General features: G+C 40.4%; 1 protein-coding gene across 1 annotated transcript in view; it reads left to right on the top strand.

Annotated features, from left to right (window-relative positions):
* Window positions 1–24237, top strand: part of KL (klotho) — a 528595-nt gene that overhangs the window by 414787 nt on the left and 89571 nt on the right. The gene's annotated exons all lie outside the window — the stretch shown is intronic.

Here is a 24237-nt window from a genome sequence, read left to right as displayed (position 1 = left end):
CAACAATGTGACTGTAAGTTTTGGAAAGTCTGTCTCCTATTTCTGTATATGCACCTAACAACTGTTCAAAGTATGTTTTTTTTGGAAATTGCGGATGTCATGCGCACCTTTAAAAAAATATATATGTATATATATATATATATATATATATATATATATATATATATATATATATATATATATATACATAGATAGATATAGATAGATATAGCTAGATATAATCTGTAGGAGTCTGCTGCAGAATAAATGAAATATTGTACTATTGGTTCAGAGAAGATAAGTATCATTACTCATTTTGAACCAAATTGCTTAATTCGACAGTACAACATATTTTATTTAATATTTAAGGCACAGGATGTAGTAATTGTGTAACTTGTCAGTTGAATAGGGTTTACATAATTTCCTTAGCGTTTTATGAGTGGAACTATCTTGCAGGTCATTTTCTGCTAGTTTTGTGAGGTAACTATATCTTTTATTCATTTGTTTCTTTTTTGTGTTTGGGTTATATACTGCTAGTTTTATGGTATTGTAATTAGAGTTAGGTTAATATAATTTATTTTTGTAATATATTTGTGCAGTTTGTGGATTTTAAGTTTTTATTTGGTTTTGTTAATGCTTTTGTTAATTTCAGCCTGACTTGTAGGTAATGCATTGTTTTGATTGTCTTGTTATATTTTTCCACTTTATTTTCTCTTTTTTATTGGATATTATTTCTAAGGTTAGATTTGGGTGAGTGTTGCTGCTTTGGAGATTTGTCTATGTATATTTTCTTTGTGCAGAATGTGAAAATGGTTAGTTTTAACTGTGGTAGGTGTAGGACTTTGTTACAGATTTTGCAGACAAAATATACCCAAACTCATGAAGATGTAGGTAGAAGGTATCTACATTCCTGATGACATGGATGGGTAGAGTGGTAATAAACAAAAATTATGTACACTATAGCTCTGACAAATGTTTTGTTTTTTTTGTATTTTTTTTTATTTTCCAGCACTGTTGGACTAAATAAATAAAAGAAGATAGAAAGAAAGCCTGAAAGTTAGATGTTTGTATATGTAAGAAGTGACAATATTACTTTATTCCCAGTGTGTTATGAGGTGCAAGATGAGTGGAGGAATGCCTTATAAGCCTGGTTATGCAGTAATATATTTTCAGTACATCCCAGCATGCATTGTTGATTAATAAAAATCATCATATGTTCATTCTGAATATTATATTGTACATTAAATAGTGTAGGACATAATAGGTTCATAGGTTCATAGGTTCGTACTAGGCTATCTGCCCTAGGGCATTTATAAGCCTAGCCAGAGTGTGTGTGGCTTTCACCACCCCTTAGGATGAGAATACTACGCCCTTTTGGGGTTTAGTTTACTGTGCCTCTGTCTAGTAGTGACACAGAGATGACCCCCGGGGTAAACCTACGATCTCCCATCCACTCGTCAAGATTTCTCTTGAATAGAGTCAGTGAGGGGCTCTGCCTAACATGGATTGGGATTCTGTTCCAGAGTGTAGGGAGCCTCTGGGTTATGAATCTGTCCCTCCAGCACGTCCTATTTATTTCTGTGTTGAGGTTTAAGTCTCTTGCTCTCGTGGCTCTGGTGGATTTGGATTTACTAAGGTGGAGCATGTCCATTAATTCCGGATTGGACATGGCCTTGTACGTTAGGCACAGATCACCTCTGAGTAGGCGGTATGCGACTGAATAGAGCTGGAGTTTTTTCAGTCGGGCAGCATATGACATATGTTTAAGACCCTTTATCCTCTTGGTGAGGAACTTTTGGGGTCTTTCCAACTGCTGCAGGTGACAGGTAAGATACATCCCAAATGGGGCATTGTACTCAATCATTGGCCTGATAAGAGAAGAGTACAGGGGCACAATGACCTCTCTTGATCTAGATGTGAAACCCTTCATGATAAGGTGGGCAATATAGAAGGTCTTTCTAACCACTTTGGCAATGTGAGTGTCAAATGAGAGGTTACTGTCAACCTGGGTCCCAAGGTCCCTGATTACCTCTTCCGTACTTAATGGATTACCACCTATGTGGTAATTTGTGGGTACCTTGTTTTTCCCAAAGGGTATGACTATACATTTTTTGGCATTCAGCTTAAGGCCATGGCTCTGGCACCAATTATCCGTTTCAATGAGGCCTCTCTGAAGGATGTTTGTGTCCGCTGGAGTATCAATTATGGCGCCCAGTTTGCAGTCATCTGCGAACTTTGTCAGCCACAATCCTCCTATGTTTGCCTGTACCTCGGAAAAATAAATGCCAAACAAGAGGGGTCCCAGGACTGAGCCCTGTGGGACACCGCTTGTGACTGGCTTAGAGTCTGACATAGCTCCAGCAACTCTGACCCTGTGGGTTCTGTCCTTGAGCCAGTTTGCAACCCATCTTGTGACATATGGGTTTACATTTAAGCTGGTGAGTTTGTCTATGATGCCCGAGTGGGGTATTGTGTCAAAGGCTTTTGCAAGGTCAAGGTAGGCTGTGTGAACTGCCTTACCCTCATCAATGGCCTTAGTGACTGTTTCAAAAAAAGTCGATCAAGTTCAAAAGGCAGGATCTGCCTTTGACAAAGCCAAATTGGGTAGGATCCAATGTCTGTAGATCCCCAATGTCTTTGTTTATGAGTTCCATAATGATCCTCTCCATAGCTTTGCAGACCAGGCTCGTCAAGCTTATGGAGCGGTAATTTCCAGGGTCCGTAGAAGCGCCGCCTTTGTGAAGTGGTACCACTGTCGCCGTACGCCACTCTTTGGGTGCGTATCCTGTAGTAAGGCTAAGATTAAACAGCAGGCTTATGTGTGGGTTTAGTTCCTCTTGGAGTTCATGTAGCACACATGCCGGGACACCGTCCGGTCCCATTGATGCTGTGTTTTTAGCTTTAGAGAGGCGGCTCTCACCTGGGCATCTGAGATATTAGGGAGGCTACACTCTGCTGGGATAGTTATTTCTCCTTTTGGGGAGGGAGGAGAAATTTGCACTGAACCTGTCTGCCAGAATGTTGGCAATGTCAGTGGGTTCAGTGTATTTTGTATCATTTTGGACTAACTCTGAGCATATCTGGGAGTTTCCACCCAGGTTTCTAACATAGCTAAAGAAGGCCTTGTGATTGTCTTTTGTGTCTTTTGCGATTTTTCTCTCAAAGTTGGCCTTGGATGATTTTATGAGTGATCGTAGTTTTTGCTAGTACTGATCAGAGATGCCTTCCCTTTTAGGGATTTTGCTCTGTCATGTAGTAGCTTCCTCCTCCTGTTGTAGAGTTTGTTTATGGCTGGGGTCCACCAGACCGGCGCCTGCCTTTGGGGAATGGGTCTTGGTTTTATTTGGGATTGCATGATCCATGCATTCTTGAAGGTGCCCGTAGAAGGCATTTGCAAAGGATTCAGCGGTGTGGGTTGTGGTTTCCACTAGCCCAGGGGCCTTGAAGGATACCATTTCAGTCTTAAGAAGTGTGAAGTTGGCTTTTGAGAAGTTCTTCACTGTGGTCTTTTGTGCAGGGGATGGGGCGGGATGTGGATTTCCAGTGAGATTAATTTATGGTCTGATCTTACCAGAGAGGGATATACTTCCGGTGTGGAGCATTTTGTCCCCATGTTTGTGATGATCAGGTCTAGTATATTGTCTCCTCTTGTGGGAATGGTGACCAGTTGTTCCATTGCATTTGAGTTTATGAATTGTAGGAACCTTTGGGCTAGGGTGTTGGGGCTTGAGTAATGTTCCCAGTCTATGTTTGGGTAGTTGAAGTCTCCCAATATAATGGTATTTGGAGAGACATTCATACTCTCTAGTGTCTTCAGGAAGGCTGTGTGGGGTTCCTGAGTTTGAGAGGGTGGTCTGTAACATGCTACAAACTGTAAGGCAGTTTGCCTATGGTTAGTTGCACCTGGATGGTCTCCGATGCTTCGTGCGTTGCCACTAACCTGGAGGTGTGGGTATCTTTGATGAATATGGATACTCCCCCTCCTTTTGTGGTTCGGTTCAAGTTTTGGGGCCGGAAAGCATGATATGAGGTAAAACCTGATAGTGCTGGGGTGCTCTCAGGAGCCTTGAACCAGGTTTCAGTCACTGCACAGACATCTATATTCTCCATACTGAGAAGGGCTTCGAGGGCGTGCATCTTGAGGTTTAGACTTCTGGCATTGAGCAGCATTACCCTTACTTTTTTTCCACTTGTGTTTTCTAGGGAGGTGGGTTTGTCCTTTGAGCCTTGCCTAAAAAAGGCACTATGGGGGTGGCAAGAGTCTTGGCCAATATCCGGAAGCCCAGGGGTGACAGGTGCAAGCCGTCCCTTGCAAAGCAGCGTGGCTTGTCAAGCATGTCATCCCAAGCAGACAGACATTGGATCCCCTTAGAATGACACCAGTAATTAAGCCAATATAACAATAACAGCCGCTATTATATACTTAGCAGGATATAACCCATATAGCTAAGGCTACTGTAGCAATAATCCATATGATGAACATTTCTAAATTATATTGGCAGCTGCAGTTTGGAACAAGTATTCCACCAGGCTTAAATGGCTTTCTTAGTATAATGCCTGGGTTAAAAAAGGGGATTAAAATAACTCAGTAATATATGCTGGTAACAGATGTGGCTAAGAAAAACCAGCTGTCATTGTTATGAAAGTAAGTAATGCAAAATGATATGAAAAGGGGAAGATATCAGGCTAACAAATTTTCAGACATTTTTCAGATATGTAGCAACATATAACTGTCAAGCTGAAATTTTTATTTGGTGAGTAAAATTAAAATTGCTAGCAATGCTCTGGCAAAACACATTCTGAAAAATTGTAGATGGAGGGTAACATAATTGTACTTTCCAAGACTTTGGGAGATTATGTATCAGAGCAGGTAGGGATGAACAGTTAGTTGTTTCGACTTCCATTTGGATGGTTGTGGTAGACCACTACAAATATTTCCTTAAGATATTTCCATACAGGCTAGCCAGTACTGCAGTGGTATTAAATGCATGTTACAATACAGTTCAGTGAAATGCTATTCACCCAATCCAGTTCTCTGAACTTGCTATGAAAAAAGGCAAATGACTGAGGTGTGGGGCCTCCACTGTACCTCAGTATGACAGACAATCAAATATTCTTCATCTAAATACACCTTAATTAACACCTCAGGGTAGATCATATTTCTTTATAAATGGGTATCAAAGAAATGCTGCAAAACAGATTGTGAACTCTAGGGACTGCTGGAGATTGATTTGGTTTAGCCCCAGTCTTTTTCATGTATTTCTATAAAGTATATTTGTTGACGTTGGTGTCTATTTTAGATTTTTTGGTACCTGCTGGAGAATGTATGTAGTGAAGGAAGCTATCATATTAATGAAACAGGTCTTTCACTCGCTGCTAGCAAGGGATCAGGAAATTTCCATATTTAACCTCTACATATGAACAGACCATGAATGCAGCAGCTGCAAGAGTCGCAGAGGTGAAAGCCTTTCTGTGGGTGAACTCCAGTGACGCCATGAAGAATACAATTTAGAAAGCCTCATAGAGTTTCTGGCAAAGCATCCAGTGACTGAATAGGATCGGTGAGAGGCTACACAGACTGCTCACTTCAAAGGTCCATGGCTATCTGCCCAAAAGGGACTTTAATAACAGGCATCGGAGTCAACAGATTTTTGAACTCAGGGTGTGATGCAGCCTTTTGACATTCTAGACATGCTATACAGAAGTTCTCAGTGTTGTTCATTACATCAGAGCAATCATCATCATCATCATCCCCCTTTCAACTGTCACCATCTCTCTCTCTATATATACTCAGTGCAACAGTGTTGTTCATTACATCAGAGCAATCATCATCATCCCCCTTTCAATTGTCACCATCTCTCTCTCTCTATATATACTCAGTGCAAATCTCTCAACTTCTGTGACTGACTGCCGCAGGTCTTTTCTCACACCATCCATCCATTACTTTGCTGAATGTCCTCTTTTCTTCTTGTCTTCTTTCAGTCTGCCCAGATCCTCTTCACTAGATTGTTTTCTGCTTGTCTACACATGTGCCCAAACCACTATAATCTGTTCTCTCTGACTTTCTCTGCAATTGGAGCTACTTGGGCTTCTGCGCTGATATCCTTATTTCTTCATCTGTCTCACAGTGTGCATCCTATCACCCATCTCAGACGACACTTCATCTCCATCACCTCTAGCTTCCTCAGCTGCTGTGCCTTCCCTGCCCAGATGTTGTACCATGTAGTAGTATGGGTTTTACCACAGTTTTCCGTATCTTACTTTTCAGCTTCTTTCACATTCTTCTTTCACACACTATCCCTGACACTCTGTGTCAGTTGGCTGCAGTCCCTCTGATTATAGCTTTTACCATCACATTCAGATGTCCCTTTTCCTCAAATACCTCTCCCAGATACTTGAAGCTATTAGCCTGTTCCACTATTTTTCCTATCTCAGTTTTTACTTTCTTCTAATTTCTCCCATTTGCTGCCATGACAATTGTCTTATCTCTACTCAGTTTCATTCCATGTGCTTTAAGTTTTGTATTCGATTCCCCTAGCCTTTGCTGAAGTTGTTCAGAGTCTGCCTGTAATGTCACGTCGTCTGCATACAGCAGCTTTGTTGATTTATCTCTTCCAACCTGTTCGCTAATGTAATCCATCACTGTTAGGAACAACTGTGCTCAGAGCTGAAGCCTAATGTAGAATAGTGTGTGTTGTACCTTTAAGAAGCATTTTCAAGGACAGCACGTGCATATAAGTAGCAAGCACGTGCTAGCTTCAGTGCCATTTTGAGAGTGAAGCCAAAGTGTGAACATGTACGAGTGCAATAATCAGTTTGTTTATAAGTTTATCTAAGTTAAAGTTACTAAGCCTCAATCCTGATGGGTTTGTAACATAATAAAGCTGCTTCAACAGAACTCACGAATGTTCGTCTGTTTTATCCAGACCAGACGAGCAACACCTAATGCACGTCCAATCAGACCAATAAAACCAAGCAAAAGTATTAGCTTTGATTTTGTGCATAACTAATGGTCCTGTCAAACTATGGCTGTTTCACAGTTTAGTCACAAGTATTCTGAAATAGCAGTCAGTGCAGTGTAGTTCTTCATTTTCTTTGCTTTTCCTATATGGCAAGTCATTCTTCAGCTCAAAATATTGGTACGGGATAAGGTCAACCTGCTCATCTGTTTCTTCCATTCTGGTTATATTTTCTTTAGTCCCTGTGTCATCTTTCCACTTTCTTAAAATTCTCATTGTTTATCTGAAAATCTGCGAAGTCAAGAACACTTTCATTAGTATACTGGCATGAAGTGGTCAGTAAAGGCATGCCCATTTGTTAATCGGATAGGCCCACTGGACAAACAAACCATGTTCAGGGGTGATCCAGGAACAATGTCTGGTTATACAACTTTTCAGTGCCACACAGCAAGCAAATGAGGGCTGATAGAATCAAACCCTGTACCACAGGAACTACAGCTCACGTCTTTAACCTGCTGCCCCAGCTGCAAGAAGACAGGCTACAGCTTCTTCACCTATTAATATAGGTCTATGTATCTCTTCTTCCACTTCTCCATTTTCTATAAATGGCAGGTTATATCAGTGACTTTCATCTGCTTATGTTGTTTGGTACTTCCTTTACTTTTAAAGTAAACCAATAAATAAGCTCCAAGACATTACCCAAAAATATTTCTCCTCTGTAGAAACCTGGCTCAAATAATCAAGCCTCCTACTCAACCCCAAGAAAACTTAGGTAATGCTTTTCACCTCAAAAAGCTGTCAAAATCAAAAGCAATCTTTTACCATAAAGATAGTAAATAATACTGTCATTGAAAGTGTAGGTTTGATTCTACGCTGGGGTGCCTTCTGTGCGGAGTATGCATGCCCTACCTGTGGTTGCATGGGTTTCCTCCGGGTGCTCCGGTTTCCTCCCACATCCCAAAGACATGCAGTAGGTGGACTGGACACTCCAAATTGGACCTAGGTGTGACTGTGTGCATGTGTGTGCCTTCTGTGGAAGGTTGGGCACCGGGCTGGCAACTCGACACCGTAAAACTCCACTGCCAATCATGAGCAGACAGATGATTCGCTGTGGCGACCCCAAACCGGGAAAAGCCGAAAGAAGAAGAAGACTGTCATTGAAAGTGTAACTCACAGTGAACTTCTAGGCAACATAATAGGTGTCGATCTCAAATAAGACCAGCATATACTGCAAACCATTAAATCTCCACACCAGAAACTAGGCTCCCTTTATAGGTTCAGTGGATTCCTTAGATATACTGCAAGAAAAAACTCTAGCCACCACCTGCTTACTGCCAACTCTCTTATACGCCACTCGTATGCTAACAAACATAAACAATACTCAAAGAAAGAAACTTGTCTCTTGCTACAATAAAATAGCTAAATTTGCCACCAGTCTTCCTTATAGGACCCACCATTGTCTTAGGTTAAAGCATTTAAACTGTCTTGAACTACACGACTACCTAACATATTCTTAACTAACTACAGCACACAAACTATTAATCATCCAAAAAAATGCCCTGCACTACAGAACTTACTACTTCCCTACTGTCCAGCAATGGACCTCTGTTCTAGTAACAAATTCTTATTACTTACAAATAAGTCAAATAATGTTGCAGGAGACTCTCTGTACTCCCAGAGTGTTGCTAAACTCTGGAATAGTATCCCCATGCAGATACAACTCGCCAACAAACTCGGTAGTTTTAAACCACTGCTTAAAGAATATTTATTTATTTCAGTTTGATGACCAGGGAAGTCCACTGTGCCTAGAAGAGCCCATTTTCAGTGGAGGCCCAGAGAGAAAAGCTCCAAACAAAATTCATACAGTATTAACATGTTGTAGGATACACAAATATTGAAAATATATACACAGTATATACATTATGTAAAATATACAACATATAGTTATTAAACATAGTAGTTTAGGTACACTTTGGGAGTTCAGAATAAATTCTGGTACTGTAAATAGTACATAATAGGTAGTATAATGTCCAGACCTCCCAACCATCCTGAATTACTCGTTTTTTACCGAGTTTTGGGGTCCCAATAATGGGGTGCCACGATTCCCGAGTGGCACCCCTTCATTTCCAATTTTACAATCTATTTTTTTAGTTTCCGCGCTTTCAGAGCTGACGTCATCACATGCACAATGACGTCATCTCTGTCAGCCTGTCGGAATTAAGCTCAGATGTGTGCGAGTGTGACGCGCATCTGTTTGAATGCTGAAGCTGTTTGAATACTGTCCGGTGGGCTGTTTGGGCAGAGTGGAGCTTATTTAGAAGGCTGAAATGGATTGAATACTGGAGTTTACGGGCTTCTTAGTGAGTCAGGCATATTGGATTTTGCAACTGCAGAGGAAGCGAGCGGAGCTATTGGACTGTACAACTGCTGCAGAAGAAGCTGGCGACCTTAAGGTATCTAGAGGTGTGTGTGTGTGTGTGTGTGTGTGTGTGTGTGTGTGTGTGTGTGTGTGTGTGTGTGTGTGTGTGTGAGAGAGAGAGTAGGTGTCTGCCTTTTTTTATGCTTAAATGACCTCTTTCTTTTTAATGCTCTGATAAAAACTGACAAATTATTTTCAAACCAAGATATAAATATGCCTTCAACATATTTTCTAGTTATTTTCCCCATATTCCAAAGCCAGTTTCCTGACACCTCCTGTAAAATCTCTTGCCACATGATCCATAACATCAAATAAAATTATATAACTTTAACAAGAAAAAATGTCTAATGCTATATGCATAGGTTTTACTTGTTATTTTTTTTACATGTTTACTGAACCAGTTTTTGGAATAACATGCCAGTCTTTATATTCCAAATTTTGTTTTTGTGTTATCATTGTGGTAATTCCAAAATGCATTAGTTGGTACTACAGTACCTTTCTCTGTGGTCTACAGCTGTAACAGCTGTGTTTTTTTTTTAACCCAGAGAAGCCATCATACAGAGAGCCATAATGATTGTTTGTGCTTGGCAGCTATTCAGGCAACTGAGGGCATTTTGTTATAGTCCTAACACTACAACCTGATGATGACAGAAGAAGGTGGCGACCTTAAGGTATCTAAGGGGGGGTGTTTGGTGTGTGACAATGCCCCCAACTGAATACATCTGGTGGCTAGAGGTACTCAGGCTCAAACCCTGTAACTTGGGTACAGGTAAAAAGAGCCGAAAGTCCCTAGCCACCACCACTTGTGAATTTATGCCTCGCATCTGGTTTTCAGAATTTTGCATTTGAATTTCAAACTTCATATTCTTTAGAAAATAAATGGTAAAACAGTACCTTTTATTCTAGCAATTTTCTAAGCTTTAAGATCAGTATTTGAAATGTTTCACTATTTTGGGGCTGTATTCCCCCATTGTTGGCTTTGTTCTGTTTTTTTGAGCTAAGAGGTTGAGAGCTATGGTGAGAAGTGAGAAGTGAATACACTAAATAATAGCCATTTAAGTTTCAGTCTTCCAGTTTTTCTGGAAACTGCTGATTTGGCTTAGTGGTATGTTGTTCTGACTGTATTGTAAAGGGACCAGGATTCAAGTCTTGGCAGTGAAATTCATGGTGGTAACACAATGTTTTATTCAACAACTTTCCAAAATTATACAAGCAATGTTTAAAATGTGTCCCTGTTTTTTTGCCCCCCAATTGAAAATAAGTGCAAGAAGGTGTGCAACATGCTTATGGCTTACACTACTGTGATGATTTTATATATATATATATATATATATATATATATATATATATATATATATATATATATATATATATATATATATATATATATATATATATATATATATATGTATATGGGTTCCGTTCAGAAGCTCAAAATACTGAAATCTCGAATTTCAGTTTTTCGAGCCCAAGAAGCCGAATCCACATGATAGCGAAAGTTTAGAAGTGCGAAATTCAAAACCTCGAATACTGGAGGTTTTGAATTTCGCGCTTCTAAAGTTCCGCTATGGTTATGTATTCAGGTAAGTGTGTGTGTGTGTTAAGGGGTTTGGGTAGGGGCTGTGGTGTGTGCCAGTGTGTTTTGTTGCTGTGATGTGTGTGTGCGAAGAGAAAGTAGCTTGTGTGGTGGTGTTTTGTGTGTGTTTGTATGTAGTGCGACCTCGGAGTGAGAATATTTAAGTAGGGGGTGTGGGGGGTGCCAACGTCAGGAAGATGTATCAAAGAATGCATGTATGTTTCTTGTTTTGTGTACAAGGGGCCTCTGATTTGAAAACAGCCCAAAGGTAATCTTTATCCACTGGCCAGATGCATTTTCTTTGGATGTGGTTTGGGTTTCAATACTGTTTCAATGAATGTGAGTTTCAAAGGCAGAGAAGTTTTAATGCCAAGTCTATTTTCATTGTGAGACAGTATTGCTTTGTTTAGCAGATATATTTTAGAGTTTGTGCATTGTGCTATAAAATGTAAAAAAAAATAAAATCCAAATAATCATTGTGGAAATAAAGCAGTATGGACACATTAGTGTTTATGGTAAATGGGGTGAAATAGCCAGGTAATGGGACATTGGAATGGCTGCAGCAGGACTCTGGTGCTATATTTTGGTTCTGTTCTTCAGTTTGCATTTGAAAGTTGGTATCCCACAATTCCATTGGAGTGGGTGGGTTGTGTAATTATGTATCCAAATTTTAAGTTAATCAGCATACAGATTTGTACCTATTTTTCATGGGCCTTGTCCAGATTTTTGATGTTTCCAGGTTGAGAGGTGTGGTACTGTCTTATTCACTGAGCATTGGGAAAGAAGCATACATGTACTGGAAAACAGAAAACTGGAAATATTCAACATATAGTTAATGAACATAGTAAGCTAGGTAGACATTGAGAGTTGAGAAAGCATATAGGTACTGTGGATGGTAGTACATCATAGATAGTGTACCATATTATAACTTGAGCATTGAAAAAGAAGTATACATGTACTGGAACAGTAGTATATTAATGGTATAGGATATAAGGTATGGATATTGTAGGGTGGGGGGGTGTTTAAGTTGGGGCGTACACAAGGGCAGTCCCATTTGGATGATAAGTAGGAGAATAGGTGAGATTTGAAGTTGTTATGGTTAGATAGATTACGTAACATGAATGGAAGAGAATTCCACTGTTTTGCTATGGAACAGGACAGTAGTAGTTGGCCAGGAGGGTGTGAGGGTTTGTAAACTAGTAAGATGTTTTGGCTTTCAGATCTGAGGGAGTGGTTAGGTATGTAGGGTTGTAAGGCTGTGGTAAGAGAGGGACAGCTTGCAGATTTGTAGATGAGCTTGTGAACAATTGCAAGTTGGAGGTATTTCAGGTAGTTGAGAAGTTCGAGCCATTTGAGGGTGTCAAGGGAGTGGCAGTGATGGGATGAATTTTTTGCATTTACAGGATTCGAGTTTGGCTCATAGGCCAAGCTGGAGGTTGGTGAACAGGGTAGCACCATACATAAGGGAGGGGAGAAGGAAGGTGGATGCAAGAGATTGGTGTGTAGGGGGACTGAGCTAGCGGTTGTGACGATAGAGGAGACCGATTTTTTGATGGGTTTTTTTGATTGAGGAGTGTATGTGGGTATCAAATTTTAGGTCTTCATCAATGATGATGCATAGTAGCTTGGTATGTGGAAAGATTTCTAAGGTGGTGTTATTTTGGCTAAGTATGGAGAATGAGTGTTTGTCGATTTTGGAGTTTCTGTAAGGGGTAAAGATCATTAGTTTTGTTTTATTAGCATTAAGAGCTAGGTGATTGGATTACATCCAGGTTTCTGTTTTGGAGAAGGCTAGTTGGGTTTTAAGTAGCAGTTTGAAGGGGCAGGAGGATGAGCATATGATGGTCGGGTCATCTGCATACTGGATGACTGGGGATTCAGGAATGGAGTGGTGAAAGTTATTTATGAATATGTTAAAGAGTAGGGGACCCAGAACGGAACCTTGGGGAACTCCTGTGAGTGTAGGTAGGAAGGGAGAGGTTCATGTTTTCCATTGGGCAGTTTGTTGCCATTTGGAAAGGTAGCTGGAGAACCAGGTTATAGTGGTGGGGGAGAGATGTACAGTGAAGAGCTGGGATAGAAGTAGTGTGTGGGAGATGGTGTCAAATGCTTTAGAGAGATCTAAAAAAAATAATGTGGATACAAATTTGCCACTATCATGTGCTATGTTGATGGTTTCAAGAAAGGAAAGGAGGGCTGACATGGTAGTGTGGCCAGGCTGGAAGGTGTGTTGAGTGGGGGAGAGGAGGTTGTTTAGGGTTAGGTAAGGCATGAGTTGTGCATGGATTGTTTTTTCTAGTATTTTAGAAAGAGGAGAGAGTATAGCAATGGGTCTGAAGTTGGTGGTGTCTGTGTTTTTACCACCTTTGTGGAGGGGGATGATGTAAGCATGGTACCAGGGACATAGGATTCTTGCATGGATCTATTTATAAGACTAGAGATGGGGTAGGCTATGTTTTCTGCAGAAAGTTTGAGGAAGAGAGAGGGTAAATTTTCTGTTGCGTTGCACATGGTCTTAATTTGAGGAGGAGGGTTTTTATTGTACTTGGGGGGATGGGTGAAAGGGTGAAATGGGAGGAGGGAGGTGGGTGGTTGAGGGGATGGGGGGCTAGATGGGGAAGAGTTGGAGGGGGTGGTGGGAAAGAGCAGGATAGTTTTGTGATACATTCTATGAAGAATGTATTGAATTGGGTAGCAGTTTCTAGGTCAGAGGTTGGGGTCTGGACAGGGGTTATCTTTATTACCAGGGTGGAGAATGGAGAAGATGGAGTCCCAGAACTTTTTTGGGTTGGATGAATGCATGGATTGGAATTTGTAGTAGTAGGCTTTGCGGTCTTTTGTTATCAGTTTTTTGTGGAGTTCTGAAGTTGCTTAAATTCTAGCAGTGAGTTGGAAGATTTTTCTTTTTGATATTGTTTCCATTTTTTGTCACGTTGGCACATAGCAAGTTTAGTTTTATTTGATAGCCAGGAGCAGGGATTGATTTTGATGCATTTGGTCCTTAGAGGGGCTTGTTGGTTTAGAAGGGTGAGGAATGATTCGTTGAAGTAAAATACAGCACTATCTAGAGGATGTGTTTTTAGAGGGTCCAGTTAGTATGCTTTAGACATTCTGAGAAAGTATGTGGGTTGAAAGAGGAGAGGTTGCGGGTTTGAGTGTAGTGGTGTTGTTTCTGCAGAAAGGAGGGGAGATGATCAGCAAAGGCAGGTAGGTGGTCACTGAGAGGGTCTGGTAGTATTCTGGCACTAGAGATAAGGTTGAGCTGAGTAGTTAGAATCCAGTCTATGGTGGTACCAGTGGTGCCGTCTTCATTTGGTCTGGTTGGAGAGTTCATGAGTTGGGAGAAATTGAACAGATTAATTGTGAGGGAAGGGATGGCAGAGGTAATAGAACCCCAGTTGATGTTCATGTCACTGAGGATATAGGTTTCATTTTTGATGTTCGAGAAGAACCAGGACAGGATATCTTCAAGTGTTTTGATGTTATTGCCTGTGGGGATGCAGATGGCATTGATGCATATGGACTTATAGTTGTTTATTTTTAATAGAGCTATTGTAATTTCAGCGTTGGCAAAAGTTGGGATGTGGTTGGTCTAAGGAGTTAATGTATGGGAGGAGGGGTAGATAATACCTATACTGCCTCCTTTTTTGTTAGCTCTGTCATTGTGAAGGATTTGGTAGCCTGGTGGTAGAATTTCATTATCTTTTATGGAGGGTTTAAGCCAGGTCTCAGAGATTGCGGTTATGTCAGGGTGGTTATGATTATTTCTAAGGCTTTGTGCATTAAGTGTGGTAAAGCAAATAGACTTGCATTTTTGAGGCTGGGTGGTGCGTTTAGTTACTTTAGTGCTGGGGCCAGGGTTAGGGTGGATGTCATCAGACAGTGAGAGAGATATGTGGTGGAGGAGTTGAGTGATGTGGTGTGATGGGGAGAGGGGTTTAATGTTATGAAGGGGGTAGAGATTTTTTGGTATGACTATTGAGATTTGAGTATAGGGAGGGTGGGGTAGGGAGGAGTTTGGGTTTGAATAGAAAGGTTGGGTTGGCAGGAAAGAGTTCAGGGGAAATGAGTGAGTAAGGCAGGGTAGGATATTGATGGTTTGTGAATGTGGTGTGTGAGTGAGAAATATGGTGTGTGTTGGGGAGATATGTATGGTAGGTAAAACAGGTGAGGGTGATTAGTAGGCTAGCTGTTATAACAGTTGGTAATGGGATGGAGTGCAGAGTGATTTAGTGGTGTAGTGTTGATGAGATTGGAATAGGGTGGGGTATAATGAGAGGTTATGTGTGATTGGAAGAGGGTGAGTTGGGGGAGGGATGTGTGTGGCTATAAATGAGCAGGTCGTGGTGGTGGGTGTGAATTGGGGGAGGGGAGGGGAGTGGAGTGAGCCCGAAGGGCGAACGGAGAGGGAAGAGCCAAGAAGAGTGAAAGTCCCACAAAAAACAATCAGTGGGTTAGACCCTTGGGAATGGAATAGTGTAAAAGCTAGAAGCTAGGTAAGTACGTTTCGCTTGGGAGGAATAGTAGAATTCTGTCCTGGAAGGAGAATACAGGAATCCAAAAATATAAACTATAAAAATGCAAGAGCAAGGGGTGCAACTAGATAGGGCTGAAATATGAGGTATGGCTATCTAATGTGGGTAAATGCTGCCACCTAGTGGTGAAAAGTCATAGTGATACAGTTATTCTGTAAAATGTGTCAGGTAGAAATTATTAAATCTGGGAGGGAGGGAAGGATGGCTAATTACTGCAGAAGGCTGCTATCGTGTACGCCGTGTGTACGTAACCACTAAACATTATTTAAAGTAGGTTTAAACAAGTAGATATTTCTACATGCAAGCTGACTCCTTTCTGGGGACAACGCACTTTTAAATTGCAGTGCAGGTAGTTATGGGTGAAGGCAGTCCAAGGACGTCTTCCTTAGGAGGGTGGAAATGCTTGGTCAATGTAGCATACTTTGGGGTGGACCTGAGGTTGGACTACGTGGTTAACAGCAAGCTGTAGAGAGAGAAAAGAGGGTGTTCAGTGGCCTAGCAATTAAAAGAAAAAATAAAATGCTACAGGAATGGTTAGAGAGTTAGTAATGTACAAGAGCATAGTGCAGTGAGATGAGGATGTGAGCACAGCAAAAGGGCAGAAACAAGATGTACAACAGTACTATGTTGTACCTAGCAGGCCATAAAACAGGAGTGCAGGAAGAATTCAAATACAGTGCATTGTCTGATGCAGGCACACAATTTCTAAGCAGTTAAAAAACAAACAGCAGTAAAACAGTATCACGCACATGCGAACTGGAAGAGAACAGTATGCATTAACTTGAGTTGTAATTGTAGCCTACAACAATCTTATAAGAACTATTATAGGTAGTAATAATGCTAATTTCAGTTCCAGTTAGCAATTCCAACAAGCGTGCGTGGAGCAGAGGGACAATAGCAGCTACTGATGCAATTTCAACAAAAGGCAGTCGTTTAGGCAGAATATACAAAGAAGTTGTTAGTGCTGGTACAAATACAACAGATAGCGTTTGTTTAAACAGCTTAGACTGAGACTGTAGCTAGTACTGATCCAAATGCAACCCGAAAGCAGCTGTTAAGGCAGAATATGTATTTATTTATTTATTTATTTATTTATTTATTTATTTATTTCCAGTGTGATGACCTGGGAGGTCCACTGGGCTCAAAGAGCCTATTTTCAGTGAAGGCCCAGGAAGAAAAGCTCCAATAATACATAGCACAAGCTCCATAATATGAAGTACAATACATAGTGGAAACAGAAACAAACTAAGCAAATTTTACATACAAAATAGCAAAAAACTAAACAAAAGTTAAACAGCAGCTTGGAGAAGGATGTAAAGCATATTTACATGTTTAGTGGTTGAGAACAGTAGTACACGGTTAAATTAATACAGAGGTTTAAATCATCTGAGAATGATATAGAAGTAACATTAGCATGGATGAGTTCTTTATGCATGAATATTAGCATGAGTTAAATTAATACAGAGGTTTAAATCCTCTGAGAGTGGTACAGAGGTAGCATTAGCATGAATGCAGTACATAGGGTTAATCACTAGTGTGTAAGGAAGAACAAACTTTGTGTGTTATAAAGTATTTATGTATTAAGCAGGTTAGGTAGGTGGAGTGCAATTGCATTTCCATTTTTGGGAGAGGTAAGAATGCAGCTGGGTTTTGAAGTGTTCAGAAATTCTTAGAGATGGAGGGAGAGAATCCCATTTTTTGGCAACGGAAAAGGATAGGAGAAGCTGACTAGCGCGACAGTTTGGTTTATAAACAGAAATTAGATTTTGGTGGGTAGATCTTAGAGTTCTGTTTGGGGTGTATAATGTTAAGATGTTTGTTAGTGCTAGGCATATAGTTTGTTTGAGAACAGCGTATATCAAAAGCACATTGTATCACAGGACTTGTGTTGTGTAGTCCCGTTGTAGCTGGGGCATGCAGAGGTAAGTATTACATAAAAATCACAAATGCCTGATGTTCCAGCAGCTGTTACAGTAACATTTAACACATTGCAGGATATTGAGTTATTAGGGTCGTTGAACAAATATGACCTACTGACAAGCGATAACAAGCAGCCTTACTGCAGGACCATCCTACAGGTTGGGGGCAGATTTTAAAAATGGCGCCTCAGGTAGCACCGCTGTGTTATAACCTTGTGGGAGGAAGTTAGTCAAAAGAGGGAGGGGACAGGGAGGTGTAGGTGGGGTGGGGGGGTAGGAGGAAAAAGCAAAGGGATGATGAGCCGAGAGGAGTGAAAGCCCCACAAAAAACAATCAGTGGATTAATCCCTTGGGAATGGAATAGTACAACAGCGGGAAGCTAGGTAAGTAAGTTTCTCTTGGGAGGATTGGTAGAATTCTGTCCTGGAAGGAGAATACAGGAATCCAAAAATATAAACTATAAAAATCCAAGGGTAAGGGATGCATCTAGATAGGGCTGAAATGCGGGGTATGGCTATTTAATGTGGGTAAATGCTGCCACCTAGTGGCGAAAAGTCATAATGATACAGTTATGGGTCAGGTAGAAATTATTAAATCGGGGAAGGAGGGAAGGATGACTGCGGACTGCAGAAGGTTGCTATTGTGTACGCCGCGGGTACATAACCACTAAACACTAGTTAAAATATGTATAAACAAGTAGATATTTCTACATACATGCTGACACCTTTCTGGGGACAACACACTTTTAAATTGTGATGCAGGTTGTTATGGGTGAAGGCAGTCCAGGGACATCTTCCTTACAAGGGTGGAATGCTTGATCAATATAGTACACTTTTTAACCAATCCTGGTCCTGTACATGCTCATCACAGAGTTAAAACTTTTTCATTGTACAATACTATCCAAGTACTCGCCTTACATGTAATATTGTCAACCTCTTACTGAAATTACAGCAATGTTTATACATAACTGCTGCCTGTACAATCCAGTAAGTTGCATGTGTGCTTTCTCTTTAGTAATTTCCACCTCTGTAAAATCTTAGGAAAAAAAAAATATATATATATATATATATATATATATATATATATATATATATATATATATGTGTGTATAACTGCTTGTGTATAAATGTAAATAGAAATGTAACTACTCTGTGTTTGACTAGAACTTAGTATAATGCAATGTAAGCAAATAGAGCTTTTATCCCCGGGCCTCCACTGAAAATGGGTATTACCCAGCTGGACATTCCCAGTAAACAAAGACAAATAAATAAAATAGTGGGAGCTTGACATACCTTATAAGCACAAGGTGTAGAGCTTGATTCTCAGATGTGGTAACGGGCTAGGCTTAAAATGGCCCACAAAGCCAGTTAGCCTAGTACTAGTCTATGAACCTAACCTATGAACCTCAGTAATATCTATCTTATTAAGTACCTGCTTTCAGAGTCCTGTATCTGACTAGCCATCTGTTTTGCCCTTACAGATGGGAAAGCTAGGATTCTGCTGAGGCTGCCTTTCTTCTGCTAGTGAGTTTATCTCCATGGGGCTCTCACTGCTGTCTCTGCACAGACATCACGCATTACTTTAATGTCTGGAAGCTTCAGACCAAGTTCCCTATCATGCACTATGGGGATTTCCCTTTCGTTTTCAGCACTGATGTCTTTCACTAACTTATTAACTTGGATTTTATGGCAAAACTCAGTAACAGGTTTCTGGTAATACAAAGGTTCTTCTATCCTTTTCAGCCAAAGATATTTCTTATCCTCATCAGCTCCTGTCATCATTCATTGGGTTTACTGAACCTACCATAGTCTCCCTGAGCTCAGCCCAACCCAAGTCAGTGAGAAGATCAAGAGCGCTGCTACTTATACTGCTGCTAGGGAACGTGTCCTAGTGATCACCCCCAAGAAAACCTTGTGAGCACCTCAGCTGCTACCCATAAGAGGGAATGTGCCCTAGTGATCATCCCCATGAAAACCTTGTGAGCACCTCAGCTGCTACCCATAAGAGGGAATGTGCCCTAGTGATCATCCCCATGAAAACCTTGTGAGCACCTCAGCTGCTACCCATAAGAGGGAATGTGCCCTAGTGATCATCCCCATGAAAACCTTGTGAGCACCTCAGCTGCTACCCATAAGAGGGAATGTGCCCTAGTGATCACCCCCATGAAAACCTTGTGAGCACCTCAGCTGCTACCCATAAGAGGGAATGAGCCCTAGTGATCACCCCCATGAAAACCTTGTGAGCACCTCAGCTGCTACCCATAAGAGGGAATGTGCCCTAGTGATCATCCCCATGAAACCCTTGTGAGCACCTCAGCTGCTACCCATAAGAGGGAATGTGCCCTAGTGATCATCCCCATGAAAACCTTGTGAGCACCTCAGCTGCTACCCATAAGAGGGAATGTGCCCTAGTGATCATCCCCATGAAAACCTTGTGAGCACCTCAGCTGCTACCCATAAGAGGGACACACATGCTTCCTGTCATACACAGCCTCCTAAGAGGCTCATATAATACTTATTGCAATGCACCTAGGCTGCCTTCTTTCCCCAAGAATGGATGAGCCAACATCAGCTGTTCACTCCCTTCGCTTCAGAGAGAAAGCCTTTTCTGTTCCATCTGAAGCATTTACACGTTCCTTTTTCATTATCATGGCTCTGCATTTTCAACAGCATTTCAGGGTGCAGTTGCTCTTCCCCCATTTTTACTGTGGGTATATTCAGTGCTGAGTATTCATGACAGTAACAAGCTGCTGTAACTCACGTTTTTATTTGAGGTATATTCTAGCTACAGGGTATCTATCTTTGTTCCAACCACAATTTCCACAGTGCCTTGAAATAGGAGCAGTATCATACCTCTTAGCTATCTAGATTATCACATAATTTCTAGATTTTGCCTCCTACTTTTTGGTCTGTTTCTCATAAAATTATGACAGACATTTGAGTTTCAGACATTATATCCTTTAGAAAATGTATGCTAGCACAAACCCTGCTATTCTAGCATCCTTCTAAGTTTATAAGAGCAATATTTAAAATCTGTCTCGATTTTTGTGCCTTTGCCCCTCCAGTATTTTAGGTTTTGTCTAGATTTCTTGCAATGAGAAGTTGAGAGGTAGGGTTAGTATTGACCTGTTATGATAGCATGTGCTAAATTAGGTGCCAAAGATATAGAATGCTGTAGTTTGCCTAATACAGTCTGAATCTTTGCATGTGTTGTAGAATATTCCTTTCCATCTCAATGAGCAGATACTGTTTCCACATTTCCTTTGTCATTTATTTTATGCATGCAGACATATGACTCCTTAATAAGTGTGACATTCTCCCAGAATCCAGCAGCCTTTTCACTTTATTCCCATCTACAATTACCATATATTTAGATTAGCTTATTATTGGTACAGGCACAATATGCTAATTTTATTATTGTACCAGTTACTGTGTCACATTCCACTGGTACCTTTTCATTATCAGCATATTGGTTAGAAATCACATTTTTATAGAAGTATAGCACTCCTATAACTAGTTTAACAGTACTTAAAAACCTGCCTCTTCTCATTCCCAAATTTAAAACATACTGTCTCATTTGCTGACAGTTTTTGGATGCTCACAAATATCTGTTCATTCTCAATTTACAGGCTTGTGCTGCTCAGTTTGAAATAGTGCCTCATTAGCTGTTGACATTTCAGTTCATTCAACCAAAAAGACCTTTTTTGTACATGAATTGAGAGTGCTCTTTTGAGTCTACAAGCAGTTAGAATATCTATCGTTTTATTTCACTGTTAACTTTATATTATAATCATAGCTTTAATGTATGGTTTACACCAGGCATTTATGTACTCACCATTTTACTTGCAATAAATGTTCCATTTTCAAATTTCATTGTTTATGTCTCAGAAGACACACCAGCAGTAACTAACACCCGCTTTTCTAGCGTTTGATACTTCATGTAGGCAGTGCACCTTCCATGTCCATAAAGACTTCTGTTGTAAGCTATGAGAATAAAATTTTGGCCCAGTGAGACTAAGCCCAAATCTTTGGAAATAGTTGAACTACGTTGTCATAGCTGCTCTTCGATGTCATCATCCTTTCTTAGTTTCTTTAGTGGTATGGTCATCTTTGGGGTGATCAGTACACTATCTCCCAAACTCACCCATCCTTGGATTGCAGTACTTGTCTCCTGAAGAGCCACAGTATGCTGACCCATATTCATGTTGGATTACATAAGGATCTCTATCAAAGTCTCCATTTTACTTAACAAAGTATAGCCATTCTCTTACAATAATTTGTTCTCCCTCTATCTTTTTTGGGGTGTCATAATTAACGTAGAGATGCTGCACACTTGCAGGGTACAAAACATGAGTGAAAATGAGTGCAAATTGGTATATAATGACCAAACTATGCCCACATATCCACCAGTGTAGTAAGTGGAATAGTGCATTAGCCCATTGAAGACAGTTGTTTAGATCACATGCAGTATATCTGAAATGACGAATCCAAAAAAGTTCATTATGCACTTGAAACTAAAGAAGAAGCATTCTTCTGCTCTAAGCTATACCCTGTTTTATTTATTTATTTACTTAACATTTGTTTACTGGGAAAGTCTGACTTGGAACGAGCCAATTTTCAGTGGACGCCAGAGGAAAAACACTCCAGAGGTATGTCTTTGAAGTGGGAGGAAACCGGAGCACCCAGAGAAAGCCCACACAAATGTAGGGAGGAGATGCAGACTCTGCACAGAAGGAACCCCAGCCGAGAAGGGAACCAGAGAACCTCTTGCTGTGAGGTGACAATATTAACCACTGCACCACTGCGCCATCTTAACCCAGTTAACCCAGTTACTTACAATTCATTTCCATTTAAAATCTCTAAAAAGAAGATAATAATTTGTCATACTCCATAGCACTGGTTCTTCAGTTTGGTTCAGGCTGGCTTGTGGCTCTCCCCTACAAACAGGTCTCTGGCTCCCCTGAAGTGCAGGTGCATCCACAACTAAGCTCCTGCTATTCATTTGAATTCATCTATATGCAAGTGCCTGGCAATCCACATCCTCTTCTGATCAATGTTTGTTCATTTATTTATTTACTCTTTGCCGACCAGGCCAGTGAGCTTATTTCAAGAGAGGCCTGAGGTAGTATTCTTACTGACTAGGGAAATTTGGCCTGGGCACCAGACAACTTCCTCTCCTCTCTGGAACTGCTAGGTGACACCAGAGTCCAAGAACAAAAGGAGTATAGCAGGTTGAGTGATTTGAGCAAGAGATACATTTGTGACAGAACAAGACAAAGAAGAGATGATTTATCAAAAAGGATGGAGGTTTATCAAAACCAGTATTAGTGAAAATAATGCATCAGGATGATCCACTTGAAGAATAAGAAGTTCCTTGGATTGAGATGGAAGATTGAGTTCTACAGGAAGAAGTGACCGAGGGATCAGAGGATGGCCTAGCAGAAGATGGAAAAGACAAATCTAAGTTATCCCCTGGCAGAGCAGAAGCTAGTTCTCTAGGGGTATCTCTGCAAAAGGGCTTTGTGTTCGTAATAAGAAGCATATGTATGCTGATGCAGTGAGGTAACCAAAACAAGGAAAAGAAATGGTGAGTGACAATAAGAAGGCATCCGGTAGTAAAACTGGTAGTAATGGCGTTGCAAACAGACATAAAATTATGTATACAGATATTTTACCATTAGGATGTACTGCGGAAAACATAAGGGCATCCATACACTTAGAACTTGAAAGTTTATGTGATGTGACATTTGAGAAAGTTTTGCGGTACCGTATTTAAATGTATTATTTGCGAATTTGCCAAATGGAATGCGGTGGCACTCTGAAATAATTATTCATTACAACATTTGGGACTACAACTGAAAAGAAAGCTAAGTATACAATTCACAACTTCAGAAATGAATGATTGAATTAAAAGCGTTCTTTATTCCTTTGTGTAGTAAAGTACAGGTAAACACTTACTATCCTTCAACCTTGCCCGCCTCTGGAACTCACTCCCACCATCCATTCGTACCACCTCAAACCGGTACACGTTCAAAAAATCTCTCCATACATATCTAAGATCCCAATGGGATTGTTCTTGCTCCCTCCCCTCATAAATTTATGATCATCCTTTACACTTATGATACTCACCTCTACCTAACAATGCTTATGTTCCGTCAGAATATCTACTCTGTAATGTTATTTTATGTCTACTTCTGAATAACTCTTCGGAATGTATATCACATTACTGTTTCATTTTATTTACCTCTCATTAATCCTCATCAGATTGTACTGATTTGAATGCTTTTTGGATTGTGAGCTTAAATGTTTTATCTTCTACTCTGTGCAATCATTTTGTAATTTTTGTATGCACCTAATTTGTCTGCATTGGAGCTTTTCTCCCCAGGACTCCATTGAAAACGGGTTCTTTTGGCCCAATGGACTATCCTGGTAAACCAACTGCAAATAAATAAATAAATGTTAAAAAGCATATGGTGATAGAAATGTGTGCACTGGGGTGTGGAAAGTGTGGGTCACAGTGCATGTTAATGAAGGACATTTTAGCATATTACAAATAGTGTGTTGATAAAGGGAAGAGAGCTTTTGTTAGATATTGGGGATCAGCCAAAAACTTGTTATTTCTAAGGTGATGAATATAATTTGGTACGAGACTGTTATAAAAAAAAATATGGGCAATGCGGGATGGGACATGATGCAAAAAAAATTGTAAGCCATTGTGCAGAAAATATAAGGAGGTTGGACACTTCTGTTTTGATTTTCTAAGAAGAAAATGTAAAGAAAAAGAAAGGTGGCTTTTTCGTACCCCATGCATTACCTGATTGAATTATTCCTATGTAATATTATTTATATTT

The sequence above is a fragment of the Protopterus annectens genome, chromosome 5.part1, assembly GCF_019279795.1.
Source record: "Protopterus annectens isolate FY-2018-M chromosome 5.part1, PAN1.0, whole genome shotgun sequence".
NCBI classification, from domain to species: Eukaryota; Metazoa; Chordata; order Ceratodontiformes; family Protopteridae; genus Protopterus; species Protopterus annectens.
Note: the sequence above shows the minus strand (reverse complement) of the source record. Positions and strands in the feature narration are given on the sequence as shown.